This window comes from Tyto alba, unplaced genomic scaffold (assembly GCF_018691265.1).
Source record: "Tyto alba isolate M040663 unplaced genomic scaffold, T.alba_DEE_v4.0 Super-Scaffold_13, whole genome shotgun sequence".
Lineage (NCBI taxonomy): Eukaryota > Metazoa > Chordata > Aves > Strigiformes > Tytonidae > Tyto > Tyto alba.
Genome location: NW_024881275.1, coordinates 46,437,870 through 46,455,465, shown reverse-complemented (window position 1 = coordinate 46,455,465; position 17,596 = coordinate 46,437,870). Strand labels below are relative to the sequence as shown.

General features: G+C 42.9%; 1 protein-coding gene across 2 annotated transcripts in view; it reads right to left on the bottom strand.

Moving 5' to 3' along the window:
- Positions 1-17,596, bottom strand: part of PIGG (phosphatidylinositol glycan anchor biosynthesis class G) — an 81,341-nt gene that overhangs the window by 8,367 nt on the left and 55,378 nt on the right. The gene's annotated exons all lie outside the window — the stretch shown is intronic.

Sequence of the window (17,596 nt, the reverse complement as noted above, 5' to 3'; positions counted from 1 at the left end):
ACTTGGGTTGTTCTATGGTTCTGTGAAGCAATACTTGCTCTTCTGCACTGAGGGCAGAGTCAGTTCATTCTTATATTTTTCCATTACAGTAACTATTTTAAAACTTGTAACGTACCTAAAATAACAGCTCTCTCCTCAAATTACTCCCATCACCCCAATAACATACACACTTGAGAAGAACTTGTTCACTACAAGAAAAGGTATGAGAAGACAGAAGAATCCTGGATAACACAGAAGGACAGCATCCTCCTATCCACTGCAACCAGAACCAAGCAGTCAGTCATGTTGACCACAGAACAGAGGAGGACAGGAAACAAATAGTGAAAAAGAAAAAAACCCTGCAACTAAGAACAGTAAGGTAAGGCCATTAACAGCAATAAATACACGTTACATCTAGAAACATTTCTACAGTAAAGAAGTATGTAAGCAAAAATCTACAAACATGGTCCTCTCTTTCCAGAAGTGCCCCTCTGAGTGGTTCTGCTCCTGCTTGAGCAGTAATGTGAACCACTGAGAACCCAGCATCATCACGAAACCCTTACTAATTGTAGAGAAGAAATAAAGTACTATAATTCAATCTGAAGATTTATGCTTCAGTCTGAATGTTTCTGTTTCAGAATTAAGAGGAAGGAATATCCAAAGTACTGAAGAGAAACAGGAGACAATTCTTTCAGTGTACTGTGTATACTTTATGCAATGTATCAGAATATTGTCCCCAACTTTCTTCAGAGATTTTTCTGGTGCCATGTGCAGCAGATTCACCTTCACAGACCCATCTTCCCTTGTGGTGCAATGAGGTGGCTTCTGGGATTATGCAAAGATATTCTTACTGAGCACAACTATCACACATACTTTTTATTTCGGCAAGTTTATAGGTATGTTGAATTTAAAAATAATTTGCAAGAAGCTGAGTAATTAAAACAAAAATACTCAATATTAGCATGAAGACTATAGAACCCCACACTCTCTCTTGCAAGCAAAATGGATTACAGCAGGACCTGTAAACCCATTCCCTAGGATCTCTGCAAAGGATGAGACTATGCCAGTACCATGAAACACAGAAGGAACAGTAAACAAGAATGGCTTCACCTTTGTGAGAAATCAAGTACAAGCCTAATTTGACTTTTGAGGAAGATATCTTGGTATACTAGCTGAAGATCCTCACTGGACTCTAGCTGAGGAGAATGCAGAAAAATCAGTACAGGATTTTTCATGCCATAGCTTTGGTGATGCTGTAACGCTTAATTTGGCTCTGACACAGAAAGTGTAAAGTACACTGACAGGACACATCTTTCAGAAGACTGTAGATGTTACTTCACATTTTGAGTATGTTCATTGGCCAAGGAACCTAAAGGGCAGCTCAGAGGAAAATGTGAACATCACCTGTTGGACAGAGAGGGGGATAGAGAGAAAAGGAGACAGAAAGTATAAGGGCAATAGCAAGGAAAGAGAGGGAGAGCAAAAAGGGGAGAGAGAGAAGAGCAGAGGCAGCTGAGAGTGAAGGTAGTGATGAGGGGAGCAAGGGAGAGAGAGGAAGAAGAAGTAGGAGGGAGAAAATAAGCAAAAGTATGAGAAACAGAATGTGAGTGAGGAGACAGGGTGTGATCTATAGGGAACAAGCAGGATGAAAGAGAGGGAGAGAGAAGGGCAGAGACAAAAAGAGAGGGAACACGGGCAAGAGGGAGAGATGGAACAAGATGGAGACAGAGAGAATGAAAGGGAAAAAGAGCACATAGAGAGGAAAAGAGAAAAGGAGAGCAAGAAAAGGAGAGGCAAAAGGAGAGAAACAGAGAGCAAGAGAGGAAGGGGAGGAGGGTAAGATCAAAAAAGGGAGAGACATGGAGAGACAGAAAGGAAGCCTAAAGAGAGATACAGACACAGCATGGAGGAAGACACACACACACATAGGGAGGAAAAGGGAGCAGGGGCAGGGAAGAGAATGGGAAAGAGACAAAAGGTTGGGGACTTTATGGAGAAAGAGAGTATGAAAGCAATGGAGAGAAAAGTGGAAGAGAGATAAGGGTGTGGAGTGAAAAACAGTTATAAGGGGCAAGAGAGCAACAGGGAAGGGAAGAGATAGAAGGGGAGGCAGGGAGAGAGTGCAACATTGAAACTCAAAGAGACTAAGAAATTGAAAGGTAAAGAAAGACTGACAAAAGAGGTGAGGAAAAGGGAAAAGTAGAAAGAGAAGGATGAGAAAGACTGAAAAGGAGAAAGGAGGAGAGAGAAAGGGGGAAGACAGAACAGGAAGACAAAAAAAACAGTGGTATGCAGGGAGCATGATATAGGGAAAGAGATGAAGAAAGTGGGGTGCAGTAGAGAAAGAGACAAAGAGGACAGAGAATGAGTGACAGAGATGGGGGGGGAATGGGGAAGAGAAAATTGACAGAGAAAGGCTAAAGAGAGGGGAAAAGTGAGGGAGAGGGAGAGAGGGAAAGCAAGAGGATGAGAGAATGAGAGATGGAAGGAGACAGAAAGAGGGCTAGTAATAGGGAAAGAGAAATGGAAACAGGGAATGGGGACAGGGTGAGAGAGACAAGGGGAGTAAGAAAGAAAAAGAGACAAGGGGACAAGAGAAAAAACAGAATGGGAAAAAGAGTGGGAAAAGAGGAAAAGATTAAGGTGGAAAGAGAATGTGCATGGAAGAGACTGCATGTGCAGGGGAAATAAAAGAGAATGAAAGGGGAGAAGATAGGCAAGTGAGAGCAGGAGCAGGGGAAGGGTTGGAGAGAGAAAGACACCAAGACACTGAAAGAGCACACGTTGTTGTGAGAGAGATATGAGGTGGAGTCAGAGACCAAGAAAGAAAGGAGTGCAGAGTAAGGGGAGAGAGGGAAAGAGAGAAGAAAGCAGAGAAAGAAAGGGAAAATAACAAAAAATAGCACAATTGGCATAGGGACATCTGGAGAGACAAGGAGTGATCAGAGGTAGGGTGAGAGAGAGGAGGGGAGTGAGTGGGAAAGAGGAGAGAAAACAGGATTGAGAGAGGGGGAAATACAGAGGAAGGGACAAAGGTGGAGTGAAACAAGAAAGGCAGAAAGAAAGAGCAAGCAAGATGAAAAGATAGTCAAAGGGAGAGAGAACAAGTGAGAGGGAGAGAGACTTGGAAAGGAGCATGCGGGGGTAGACAGACTGAGTGAGAGACAGAAATAGAAGCAGGGGCAAAGAAAGCCAGAGTGTGATTGAGCGAGAAAAAAGAGCAGATAGAAAAGAGTGAGAGGGAAATAAAGTGAGTCAGGCAGAGGGAAGGAAAAGCCAAGGAAAGACAGTAAGTAAGAAGGAAAGGAGAGGGAGAAGAAAGAGCAAGCACAGGCAAAGACTGACAGGGAGTAAACATGAGAGAAGGATGCAGAAGCAACGAGGCAGAGGGAAAGACAGTGAGCATGAGATAATGAGATCAAAAGAGAAAGACATACAGTGGGACAGATTCAGAGTGACAAGGGAAGAGAGGGACAGCAACAGGGATAGTGTGTGTATGAGAGGAGGGAGCAGGTTATGTAGAGAGTGAGCAAGGAGGCAAAAGACAGAGGTAAGAACAGCAAGGGAGAGGGGAAAACAGTAGCGGGGAAGAGAGCAGGAGAGAAGACAAAGGGAAAGTGTGACTTGGAAGGACTGAATAAGAGAGAAAGGCTAAGAAATAATGGAGAGGGAAAGACAGCAACAGGAAAAGAGAGGCAGAGGAAAAAAGGAGAGAGAGGAAAACATGGATAGGAAAGAGCAAATGAGAGGGAAAGAGCACAAGTGAGCAGGATAGAGTGGCAGAGGGAACAAGTGTGAGGAAAGAGGAACAAATTGCAACAGAGAGAGGAGAGGGAAAGACAAGTAGCAGAAGAGAAGGATCAAGAAAGCTTCCACAACAGTTTTTGGGTTCTCCTTTGGGAGCTTCTGGTAACAAGACCCAGGAACACTGGGAACCCTCTGAAAAATTTGAGGGTACATGCTCCTGCAAGGTAAGGACAAGGTAAGGGGAGTCACAGGTCTGTGGACCTGAGGAAGCTCCGGCAGTTTCTAATGGGTTCAGTCATCTGCCCTTGACCCAGGATGCCTGAAGTCTTTGTCACAGATAAGTGGGAAGAAAGGATCAAGCCTCTACATAGCTGGTAAGCCTAGAATATAGCTAAGAGACCCAGCAGTTTGTGCAGAAGGGTGAATGGATCCTCATCTTAATTCAGACTAGCCTAAACATTCTCAGGCATGGTAGTGATGCACCAGAGCACATTCTCCAGTAGCTCTTGGACCAGCTGTCCCAAACTGAATTTTGGATAGCAGATGCAGGACTGCAAGTCCCCAGCTGCAGTGACTGCACAGACCTCTCCCTAAGGCTTGCAGAGATGGTCTTCCTTCCTGCAGTGGATATGCTGTTGTTGAAGAGCTGTGTCAGCAAGTGGAGGAGTTACGGGAGGAAATGAGCAGGCATTGTGGCATCAGAGAGGATGAAAGAGAGCCATGATCTTCTCAGAGACTCTGTAGCTTCAAGGGCCCTGGACCCCAACTGCAGTGCAGACACAGGAAAAGTCTGTTCCTCGCAGAATGGTAAGTGAAAACTCTGCGGAAGGCCAAAGCTGGAAGACAGTGACTTCTGGCATCAAGAGGAAGGCTCCTGCTCCACCTGAAGGCTTTCAACTATGGTATGGGTTCACAGCCTTCAAAGCTGAGGATGAACTGGGTGTACTTTTGAGAGAGCTTATATGTAGCCTTTAAAGCAGACCAGCACAGGTGACATTGTAATGGGTGTCTGCTATAGGCTGCCTGACCAGGAAAAACAAGTAGATGAGACCTTCTACAGACAGCTATAAGGAGCCTCATGTTTGCAGGCTGTGGTCCTCATGACGTATTTCAACCACCTCAACATCTGTTGGAGGGATAACACAGCAAGGTATAAGAATCCAGAAGGTTCCTGGAGAGCATCAATGACAACTCCCTGACCCAACTGATAGAGAAGCCTATGAGAAGAGGTGCTCTGCTAGACCTTATATTCACAAACAGGGAAGAATTTTTTGAAATTCAAAGGCAACCTTGCCTGCAGTGACCATGAGACAGGGACTCCTGAGAGGAGGGAAGAGGGCAAAAGGCAAGATCCCAACCCTTGACTCCAGGAAAACAGATTTTGGCCTCTCCAAAGATCTACTTGAAAATCCTATGGGAAAAGACCCTAGAGGGAAGAGGGGTCCAGGAAAACTGCCTGATATTTGAGGATGACCTCCTCCAAACTCAAGAGCAGTTCATCCCCGTGAGCAGAAATTCAGGCACAAATGCCAGGAGACCTGCATGGATAAAGAAGGAGCTCCTGGCAAAAGTCAAACATAAAAAGAAACCATACAGAAGGTGGAAGCAGGGACAGGTAACCTGGAAGGAACACAGAGACACTGTCTGAGCCTACAGAGATGTAGTTAGAAAAGCCAAAGCTCACTTGGAATTGAATCTGACCAGGGCTGTCAAATGCAACACGAAGGGCTTCTACACAAGTACATGAATGGGAAAAGAATGACTGGGGAAAATATGTTCCTGCTGCTAAAGGCAGCAGGGGACCTGGTGACACAAAACATGGAAAATGCTGAGGTACTGAATGCCTTCTTCACCTCAGTCTTTGCTAGTAAGACCATTCTTCAGAAATCTAAGCACAGACACAAAGAAAGTAGACAGCAAGGAAGGCTCAACCCCTGGTGGGAGAGGATCACATTAGAGAACACTTTAGCAAACTGAACACAGATAAGTTCATGGGACCTGATGGGATGTACTCATGAATACTGAAGGAGCTGCCTGATGTCATTGCAAGGGCACACTCAATCTCTGAATGATTATGGGAATTGAGACAGGTGCCTGAGGACTGAAGGAAAGCAACTGTTATTCCTGTCTTCCAAAAGGAAGACTCAGGGAACAACAGGCCAGTCAGCCTCACCTCGATCCCTGGGAAGGTGATGGAACAATCATTTTCAGGCTCGTGAAGGACAAGGTGAGAGGTAAAGGGAGAGATTGAAAGAGAGGAAGACAGAGAGAGTGGCAAGAGACACAGACAGGTAGCATAAGAGAGAGAAGCACAACTAAGAGACTGAAAGCATGAGCAAGAGGGAAATCACACCAGAGAAAGCAGAAGTACACCAGAGTGCAACAGCATGTCAGAGAGGCAAAGCTAATCACAAGAGCAGGTAAGCATCTGAAAAAGGCAAAGCATGTTCACAAGAAAGGCAAAGCATGTTCACAAGAGAGGCAAAGCGCATGCAGGAGATGAAGCATGTCAGACAGGGTGACCAAGATGGCAGGAAGTTTAAGAGAGAAATCTGTGGGAAGGGGGGAGAACAAGCAAATCAGAGAGAGAGGGGGAAGACACGCCTGAGGCAATGGGAAAGTAAGAAAGACAAAGAGGGAGGGTTATCAAGGGGGAGAGAGAGGGATACTGAGAGAGAAGTAGGGGCAGCAATCAATAGAAAGAAAGACAGCAAGCAACAGAAGTAGGGAAAGATTAAGCAAGAGATTGCAAGCATGAGCAAGTGGGAAAGTGCATGCATGAAAGTAGAGAACTGTGTCAGAGATGGCAAAGCACACAAGGGAGGGGAAAGCATGAGAAAGAGCTAGAAAGTGAGGGAAGTGCAAGAGAAAGTAAAAGCACACAAGAAATGCAAAACGTGAGAGAGGGACAAAAGACATGAAAGAAACAGTGTGAGAGAGGCACAAAACGTAAGACAAAAGGGAAATCAAAAGAGTAAAGTGCTTGAGAAACAGCAAAAGTGAGGGTAAAGAGAGACACAAAGGAAGGGGAGATGGGAGGGTGAAAGGAGAGTCAGAGTGAGGGGGAAGGGAAGAAAAAAGGAACAAGAAATTGAGAGCGAAAGTGAGATAAATAAGGGAATTGAGAAGGAAGGATAGTGAGAGATATAGATAGCACAAAAGGAGGAGGAAAAGCATAAGAGACAAAACATGAGGAAGGAAAGTACAAGCAGGAGAGGAAGTGATTGTGCTACAGCGAGAAGTCATGTTACAGAGAGGGGAAGAGAAGGAGAAGCAAGTGCAAGAGAAACTTGCAAAACTCTGAAACTACAGAAAGATGCACGTGCATGTGACATGGAAAGGGCACCCAAGAGAGAAGAAAGGTGAAGAGAGAAGAAAGCAGGTGACAGAGAAAGTATGCAAGAGAGAGAAAAGATACAGAGGGAAACTGTGGCAGAGAGAGGGAGCAAATAAGGGTAGTAGTGAGAAGGAGCGGGGAAAACTAAAGGGATAGAGAGGGAAAATAGAAGAAATCAGAAGGGAGAATAAGACAGTGAAGTGGGGGAAGCAAGAGAGAGACGCATAGCAAGGATTAGCCAGTGCTAGCACAAGAAAGGAAAATCACAAGATCCAGGAGTGTAAACAAAAGGAAAACTGCAAGCAGGAGAAATTAAATTGTGCAACAGGGAGAAAGCATGCAAGATGAGGAGAATCGGAAAGAAAGACAGAGTGGAAAGCAAAAGAGAGGGAAACGGGAGAAAAAAGGAAACACAACAGAGTCAAAGCACACAGAAGACAAAATGAAAGCATGACAGGCAGTCAAAGTGTGTGTGAGAGCATGAAAATGCATCAGCGGGGGACAGGAATAGTGGGGAGCATGCTGTGTGATAGAGGGAGAGAAAATGAACCACAGAGAGTAGAAGGCACATGAGATACACTGAAAGCATAAATGAGGGAAAGTGCATGCAATAAAGGAAATGTTTCAGAGATGGAAAAGTATGCAAGGGATGGGAAAAACAAAATGCAGAGTGGCAAAGTGAACGGAAAGGGAAAGTGAGGCAGAACAAGAGAAGGAAGTGCAAAATACAACAAAAATGAGGCAGGGGAGAGTGTGTCCTAGACAAAGGACAAGCAAGGGCAGGGGTGTGAGAGAGGGAAAGTGCATTGGAGAGAGAGGGGAAAACCACTCTTGGACGGGCAAATCACATGAGAGAGAAGAAAGCCATGTGTGAAGCCAAACAAACAACAAGCATGTCAGAGAGACACACAAGGTAATACAGCACAAGATAGAGAGGGACAGCACAAGAAAGAGGGGGGAAAAGCACAAGGAAAAGTGAGCAAGCTGGAAAGTGTGCATGGAAGAAAGAAGTGGAAGCATGAAAGACAGGGAGAATGTGAGAGATGTTAAGAAACATGCTAGAGGGTGTGCTAGTGTGAGCACACAAGGGACACAAGGAAAGCAAGAAGGAGAAAAGAAGCACATGCAACAGGGAAAGCTTACCTGAGAGTGGGAAGGCACATCCAAGAGAACAGCAAAGCACATCCAAAAGAGAGGGAAAACATGTCTGAGACAAATGGAAAGCTAAGGAAAGGGAAAGCAAGAGGAGGAAGTGAACAAGCAAGAGTGAAATAATGAACAAGAGTGAGTGCACAAGCAAGAATCTGTTAGAGATGGAATAGCATGAGAGACACAGGCACAGTCCAAGAGAGAGAGCAAAGGGGGAGGGGGGAAGGCAGGGGAAGACAGAAAAACAGGCTAAACAAGGTGGGTGGGAAGGGCACAGGGGAGAGGGAGGGGAAGGGAAGAAGGGAATGAAAAAAAACGAGGGAAAGGGAAAGCAAGAGAAAAGGGAAACATGAGAGAGGGACAGCAACAGATAGCAAGGAACAGCACAAGAGAGGGAAGAAAAGCACAAAATAGTGCAAGTGGGAAAGTGCAAGCAAAAGAGGAAAACTGCAAAAGCAGGAAAATGTTAGAGGAGGAAAGCACATCTGAGTAAGATGGAAAATTTGGAGAGGGCGGGAGAGAGAGAAATATATAGGGGAAGTGAGAGCAAGAGAGTGAGAAACCAATAAGAGGATGGGGGGAGGAGAAGTGGGGAAAGAGTAAAAAAATATACAGATAGAAGGGACAGAGTGTGAGTGTGATGGAGAAAGCACAGGTGAGACACTTGTAAGCTTAAGAGAGGGAAAGTGTATGCAAGAAAGGAAAAGCCTGTCAGAGACAGGAAAGCATACAAAACAGAGAAAGTAAGAGACAAAGAAGCAAAGAGAGAATGAGGGAGGGAAGTGCCAGGGAAAGACAAGGCATGTGAGAGAGGGAAGGTGGCAGAGAGAAGGAGGACCCAGGTAAGAGATTTAATTTGCGACAGAGATGGCAGGTGCAAGCAATTTGAATTTGTAGTAATTTGAGTGTGTGAGAGACTGAAAAAGTGTGAGACATGGGAGAGCATGCACGAAAGGAGCAAATCTACAGGAGAGAAAGGAAAACGGAAAAAGGAAAAGCAAGAGACAGAAGGATGCAGAAGATAAAGACACACAAGAGAGCGAAAGTGCACAAGAGAGAAAGCAAGCAAGGGAGAGACAAAACACATTCAAATGAGAGATAGAGAGCATGCATGAGAAGGGAAAGCATGCAGGTGAGAGGGAGAAAGTGCAAGCCCAAGTAGGAGACTGCATGTGTGACAGGGGCGTGAAAGAGCAAGGGAGAAGCATTCAAGAGGGGAACACACAAACAAGCACACAGAAGAGATGGAAGCATGCCAGCCAGGCGAGGAGCACAAAGGAGAAGGAAGCAGGCAAAAAAGAGGAAGAGAAGCATGTGAGAGAAGCTAGAGCACATGCAAGAAGGGAAGAAGTGCATGACAGGTGTAGGTGTGTATGAGAGAGTGAGAAGCATGCAAGAGAACATGGAAGTTCATGCGAGGTGGGGAGAAAGTGCACACAAGGCAGGGAAATTTGTGCATGAGAGGGAAAAAGCACAACAGGGAGAGGGAGAAAGTGGTCATGAGAGGGGCAGAAAGCATCATGGAGATTGTGAGGGTGCAAGTGTAAGGGAGGAAGCATGTGAGGGGAAAACACATGAGGAAGTATGAGATGGGGAAAGCATGCTTGCAAGGGGCAGAAGCATGAGAGGGACAGAAGCACATGGGGGAGGAGAGCGCAAGAGTGGGGAAGCTCATGAGAAACAGGTAAGCACATGCAGGGAGGGGAAGCACATGCACAAGAGGTGGGAAGCACACATGCAAGATGTGGGAAAAGCCTGCACATGAGATGGGGAACATCCATGCGTGAGATATGATGTAAGCCCAGCCGTGAGAGACAATAAAAGTGCACGAGGAGGGGAAGCACCTGTGAAAGGGTGAGAAAACAAGAGGGGAGCATGCAGGGAAGACAGGTGCATAGCAAGACAGGAGACAGAGAGAACGACTGGGATAGCAAGAGAGAGGCATAATCAAAGGCATAAGAACACTGTGTAAAACCACATTCAGGGTGCCCCAGTTTGTCTGACACCCCCCAAGAATAAATATTTATTCTTGTAATGCTATACTTTGTGTCCTTGCCTCTTTCCTCAATTGGCATGGGCCAGCTGCAAATTTTTGTGACAAGACAGAGAATGCACAAGAGAGAAGGCAAGTGTGAGAGGGAGAGAGGCAAAGCACATGCAAGTGAGAAGCAAAGCATGTGAAAGAGATATTAATTGTGTCCAAGAGAGAAGGAAAGCTTGCAGAGTTTTGGGGAGTGGTAAGGAGATAGCAAAAGAGAGGGATGGGGAGGATACAAAGCAAAGTAGAGAGAGGAATACCAAGCAAGTGAGAGAGAGGGATAGCAAGCAAGAGAGAATGAGCAACAGTGAGTCAGAGGGGACGCACACAGGAAAGCGTAACTTAATTTTATAGCAGCACTAAGCTTCAGGGTCCTTCCTCTACTAACAGCTCTATGGACTAATCAAAGAATTTTCTTAGATGTCAATACAGACAAACCTTTCATCAGAATTTACTAAAATTCCTTTTATTGCATCCCAGTACCTACGATTTTTAAAAGTAACATGCCACATGACCACTTGGTATCCTGCAACTCTGATGCAAGTTAGCTTTCCTCTGTGAAGTTCCAAAAGCCACAGTTCACCAATAATATGAAGGACTGCCAGAAGTTTATTTACAGAAACAAAACTTAACCAACCTTCCTTTCATTATTTTTTTCATATTTCCAGAGGCTTTTCAAGTCTTTCTTGATTCCTGCTAACACAACCTGTCTAGATTGTCGTCATGCTTTGAAGAAACTGGTTGCTTATCACTGGATCCCAAAATTTCTGCCTGAAATTGGCATCCTCTAGGCTACTCATGCCCAATGTCGTTAATGCTGATTCTCCTAATACATTCAGTAAGCTTACATGTGTATTATAATTAATGAACTCTTTTTGTGTAAGCATCATTTGTAATTTAGTTGTATAGGACTGCAGAAAAACATTGTTTCACAATGCAGATGTTCCAAACAAAAGTGAAGGTGAAATACTATACCCTTTCGTACAGCAAGATGATACTGCCTACCTGCACTCTAGGTAGAGTAAGAAGCAGCTTGTAGCTCTACAGATACACTGAGAACTGGAAGGCTGTACAGTCAACTCAGCTACGTGCTTTTGAGCATATTTCTGTAAGTCAGATGAACACCATAAGAGCATGAGGAGGAAGACAATGTAGCCATAAAAACCTCAAATTAGCACTTGGGCAGAAATAAAAAACAATTTCAGAACCCTTTCATTTCAATTCAAGATTACTCACAAAGTGATAGACCACTTAAAAATGAAAAAGCATGTGTGACACACTTAGCTTAAGTGACCTCTAAAAAGGCCAGCAGTTCAGTTCATGAGAACAATCTCCTATCAGTGGCAGTACACAGCATCAATAAGACCTTTTCAAAGCTGTGTAGCCAACTCTGCAATGCATTTGGGCAGTACCTAGCACACTGGAGAACAAGTTCTTAATTAGGATCATCAGTCATTACTAGGAAACAAACCTCATGTTACATATACCGACTCTACCAAAAAAATTAGATGACAGTTTTTTAAGTTCCAAATCTGTTCATATGCTTACTCCTGTCTACACAAAACAAAAATAACCCAACCCACACCAAATCTGTGTATTTAAAAGTCCTGTGCACACAGCTTTCCTTAACATTTACATGGAAAGTGCTTCAGCTCCTAAAAGACAACATGGAGCAAGAGGATGATGTTTATTTTGCAAATAGCTTTGAAGTGACATGTCCTTTGTTTATAACAGAGGTAACTGCAGGCAACCCTACTTTGCTGGATCACTTTTCACTACTAAGAAAATACTTCTAAATACTAAGAGCCATATCTGCCTGTAGGAAACCTCATAGGAAAAGGCAGTGTCTTACCAGCATGACAAAGGAATGAATGAAGAGGTATCCATCACAGAGTACTAATGATGTCTAAAGGAAATCTCCAGCCATCACTGCAATGACAGCATGTCAGGAGATACCTAAGAGTAAAATAGTCTGGCTTGTGGCAATAAAACCCCATTCCAATCTTATCAAATCACTTCCAGATTTCCATGCACATTAACAAGCAAGTATATACCTTCTTCTATACATTTTATTTATTTTTTTATTTAGAGAATAGGACCGCTGGCAAACACAACAGACAACAGGTACTACCATTCTAGAGAATGTAGCAGCAGTATATTCTGAGTTGCAAACATTTTTTCAACTTTAATTAACCTAAGGAAGAGAGAATGGAGTGAAACCAGAATTAAAAACTACTTATGTAAAATACTGAGGAGTTCAGAGAAAAATGTTTGTACTGTTCCATTGTATTTAAGGAGGGCTGTACTTTCTACCTGGGACTTGGGGAAAAAAAAAAAAAAAGTCTATTGAAACAGTCACTGCATGTCCAGCTTAAATCAGAAAGAAAAAGGATTAATGTATTAACATACATTGTGAATGGGGGACTCAATGAATCAAACACATTAGGTTGAAGATGGCAAAAGCTGATGTTAACTGCTAAAATTCCTTTAGCTAGCATGCTGTCCTAATTCTGTTTAGACCAGCATTATATAAGAATTCACAGCAAAACTTAAGTTTGCTGTGCTGGCATTCTACATGAACAAGGTCATGACATAACGTTAAAAGTTTTGCAACTATTAACATCCTTCTGTTTGGCACAACTTCCATTTTTAATACCTGAAAGTCCTGTGCTAACATGAAAGCACTGTTTTAAGTTTTGATCACTAAGGAAGAAAAGCCAACAAGGATGTAGCCTGCTAATGCTAGGAAATGTCCACCAATTCACTCTGATACCTGACTTGTTAAACAAATTAAAATACAGATTCCAATGTGCAAGTAATCTGAAAACTATCACAATGGCTAGCTAAAGAGTGATAATTACACAATACTGTGAACGTTATCCACATGACAATTTCATTCGGGTATGAGCTTGAACACTGAATCCATCTGGAGTGTACTGCACAGTGAGGTCATATAATATAAATCAGATTATCCAACATGACCCTTTCCCCTATCACAAGGATCCCAAAATCGGAAGTTCCACTTCAGATCAGAGCAATACAACAGTCACTGTAAAAACTACCCTTTACGTGAATCAGGTGTGCTCTAGAATTTATGCAAGTCACACAGAGAATATTTTTTTAAGTTCAGTCATCAGTTTAATCCATACTCCCTGTATCAAAAATAGTTTCAAGAGTTACTGCACAGTTTCCATGGAGACTGAAGCCAAAGAGTAGTTCTTACTATTTCTGTCTGTGAAAATCCCATCAAATTTAAGCTGCCAAGTTTCTTAGGAAAGCCTGAAGGACTGAAAGTGGCAGTAATATCCATGTTACTGTCTATCACATGCCACTTAATTATTTTAGAAATGTTCACCTTCCCATATGAGAATATTTCATAGTTCCACGTGTTTGATCAGATGGAAGCAAACTGCTTAAGGAGTTCTAACTACTTTTCCAGAGAAATTATATTATTTCAAAACCTCCTTATCTTCTATTCAATTTTACCATATTGGCCAAAGATACATGGGGTACGCGTATCTAATGCACTTCCACGTCACAAGGAGGCTTTTAACACTGTCTCCTATTAACATCGTCCTAGGCAAACTGATACAGTCCAGGCTAGGAAAGTGGACAGTGAGGTGGACTAAAAGATGCTCAAATGCTGGGCTCACAGGGTTGTGATCAGCAGTACAAAGTACACCTGGAGGCCAGTAACTAGCGATCAACCCCAGGGCTTGACACTGGGACCAGTACTGTTTAACATCTTCATTAATGGCCTGAATGATGGACAGAGTGCCACTCAACAGGTCTGCACATAATACAGAACTGGAAGGAGTGGCTGATAGAATAGATGGGTCTGCTGCGCCTCGACATAGGTTGTTCCTGGTGGACAACAACTTGAGCAAGCAGTGTTACCCTGAGTCAACCCAGGACTGTAGTGGGAAAAGTAGAGCCAGCATGTTGAAGAAGGTGATCTTTCCTCTATGCTGAGCAGTGGTGAGATCACATCTAGGGTTCTAGATCCAGTTCTGGGCTCCCCAGTACAAGACAGACATTGGTGTATTGGAGCAAGTCCACTGAAAGGTCACAAAGATGATGAAGGAATTGGAACATCTGGCATAAAATGAGAGGCTGAGAAAGCAGGGGTTGTTTAGCCTCGAGTAGAGCCTCGGCGAGGATCTCACCAGTATTCAAAAATATCCGATGGGCAGAAGTAAAGATGATGTACCCAGACTCTTCTCAGTGTTGCCCAGTGAAAAAGGATGAAAGGCAATGGGCACAGATTGAAATACAACAAATTTCCCTTAAACACCAGAAAACAACTGTTCTACTGCAAGCATTGCCATACACTGGAACAGGTTGACCAAGGAGACCCTGCAATGTCCATCCTTGGAGATACTCAAAAACGAACCAGACATGGCCCTGAGGCACCTGCTCTGGTTGGCCTTCCTTTGGACTGGAGGGTTGGACACCAGACTCAAGTATTCTGTGATTTTGTAAATGCAAAGTGCAGAGAGAGTGAAGGATATTCATTTGTACCTGCCCCTAGGAGGTACTGCCCCAGTGGAGTTCAGCTTCTAAGAACTCCAGCAAGAAGCTCTGGTAAGTCAACCCAACTGATTCAGCTACAAATTACAAGGGCTCTGCTAAGTGGCTGGAATAAAGAAAGATAGCACTGAAGTCAGGCTTCCCTGTCCAGGTCAACTTCCTCAGATGCAACAGCTCTAAAACAGGCTGCAGGATGCTAGGGACTTCACTAAGAATAGCACTGCTGAGCAGTTCTGGGCATATCCATTCAGCTAAGACTGTAACAGGATGGGTCAGGAATCCTAACGACAACCTTTGGCAATCTAACAGGGCCTACTCAGCATACTCCAAAAAAACAGAGCAGTTGAGTTCTTTTACAACTTCCTATCTGGAGGAAAAAGGGAAAGGATCTTCATCTTGCACTCAGGACCTCACAGAAAATGGAAAGGATTTGAACTGCACTGAGCAAGACATATTGTTTATTAAACAGTTAATAAGAAGCTTTTATAAAGAACATTCTAAAGCACCCAGCAGTTTTCTAAAAAGCTCAGTCTGCCATACATTTACGAAAACACATGAAGCAACTGAACACCTGCTTTCTGCAGTTTCAGCTTTGGCTGCAAGGAATGACAATAAAGTAATGAAATAACCACTTGACCAGCAACAGCAATATACAAGAGTAAAATAAAAAGTGTACAGACCAAGTTCCGAGCACCATAACATGTCAATTTAAACAAGTATCAAGGGCTACAGAAATTCCAGTCCAGGGTTATATGCTGTTTTGTAGAGGAAACTAGCATACCAGTTGACCCAAATGAACCTTAAAACACCTATAGACACAACTGCTTGATGGAATCTACTTACATAATTGATGTGGGTATTACAGGTCACAGCTACCCACTTGAGAGCAGTTTAAACCAGCACTGTACCTTGCAACACTACTAGCTGAGCTTTTAATCTTCAAAAATTCAACCAAGATCAAAACAACAACCAACACTACTACTGAGGTACAGTATCTGAAACAATACTGCACAAGTACTTATTGTCAAATATTTTGTTACCTAAAGTTTTTTATTATTTTGTTAGAAAAGCTGTTAAAAAACATGCTCTGTGGTATAATTTTCTCTTCATTCTATGTTAGTGTTCATCACAGTCTGCAGTTTATGGTCTAAATAACATCAAAACTTCAGCTCTTTAAAACCATTACAGGAGCTCTTATTCTTTCCTTTTCCCACCCCAGACAATAGCACTGAGGTGATTTACTCCACTGCGCTTGTCGTCCTCCAAGCACAAGCAAAAAGCTCCATTTCCAAAGCACCTACAGTGTTATAATGAAGAACGGGAAGTGGGACTGCTAGAAAAACCCAACAGCACAGGAACATAGATGTGGCCAGTGAAACTGCCTAGCACTATTTTAAAGAAAGCACGGAAGAGGTATAAAGGAATTGGGAAAACCAGTAGATTAATAGAATCTAAGTAATACTCAGGGTTATGGGTCACATATTTACTAGAAGACAAGAGCTGGGGCTTTTTATAAGTACAGGGTAACTTTAAACAGAATTGAAACAATGGAGAAAACTTGAAGAGCTTAGATACTGGGAAGGTGTATTGATAGAGGAAAATAGTATCTAAAGGTAAACCAAAGAGCATTAGAAACAGAGTTAAAACTGAGTTTGGTGTCAAGAGACCAGGTAGTAAGGAAAATTTAAGAAAGAGGTTTCTGTGGTTATACAAATCCAGACATCAGTAATTAGTGTATTCTGTATCTATATCCCCTGAAGCACAAAATATCAGAATGAACAGAGAAAAGGCTGGTTTTCAGAGGCGTTATACATAAAGACCAGTACTTAGGCAGTATTGATCTATATAAGGTCAAAGATGACTTGAAGGTAGCTGGCCTCAAACTAAGAGGTAAAGTTCTACAGTGAGTCTCAGTCCACACTAAGAAGTGCATTACTAGAGCAGTACAATGGCCCAGCACTGCACTGCATAATTCCACTGCAATAGAGAGAGCTAGACATCTTTAGAGAGCCATGTGGCAGACAGGCAAATCAGTGAATAAGGTGAATAATAACTCCATCTGTTAAAGGTGCCTGTTGATATGGAGCTATGGACACAACGACTGTGCAGGAATTTTGCCTGTTAGAACAGGTCCTTCCTGGTTCAGAAACCTCTACTTGTCTAGACAGCTTCATCAGCTGTAAGGATTCCATCTCCTTACACCTTTGATGAACAAACACATGCCAACACAAATTCACAATGTAGTTACAGCCCAAAACAAACAAACAAAAGGAGAAGAGAGAGGCCAGAAAACAAAAAGCACTGCCAGGATGAGACTAGATAAAGGTCTGTAGATAAAGGGAAGGCAAAAGTTTACAGTGGATGATAATGCATGAGGCAAAGAGTTGTGATAAACTAAATACTGTCTAAAATCTCACCTGCCAAGCTCACTGAAACGTTTTGTTCCCCATTTAAAAAAGAAAATTTAAAAAGTACATTTAAATTCCACTGATAACAGAGAAAAGATTCTGGGATGTTAAGAATTTAGTCACTGTCAAATGTTATTTCTGTGAAAATTTAGCAAATTTTTGCATTTGTGCATTAATATTATATGATATGGAATTTACAACTCCTCTATTTTAACATACTGCATCTCTCAGTTTGAATGTCCTGGATGATGAGCTACATGCAGTATTTGAGAGTCCGGTTGGATTTTACATGCATGCTTTACATTACATAAGCATTTTCCAACTATGTCATCTCAAAATTCCAAATGCACTTATTAATTTTACATTAAAACATTTGCTACACAAGATAGCCAAAAGTACAAATATTTT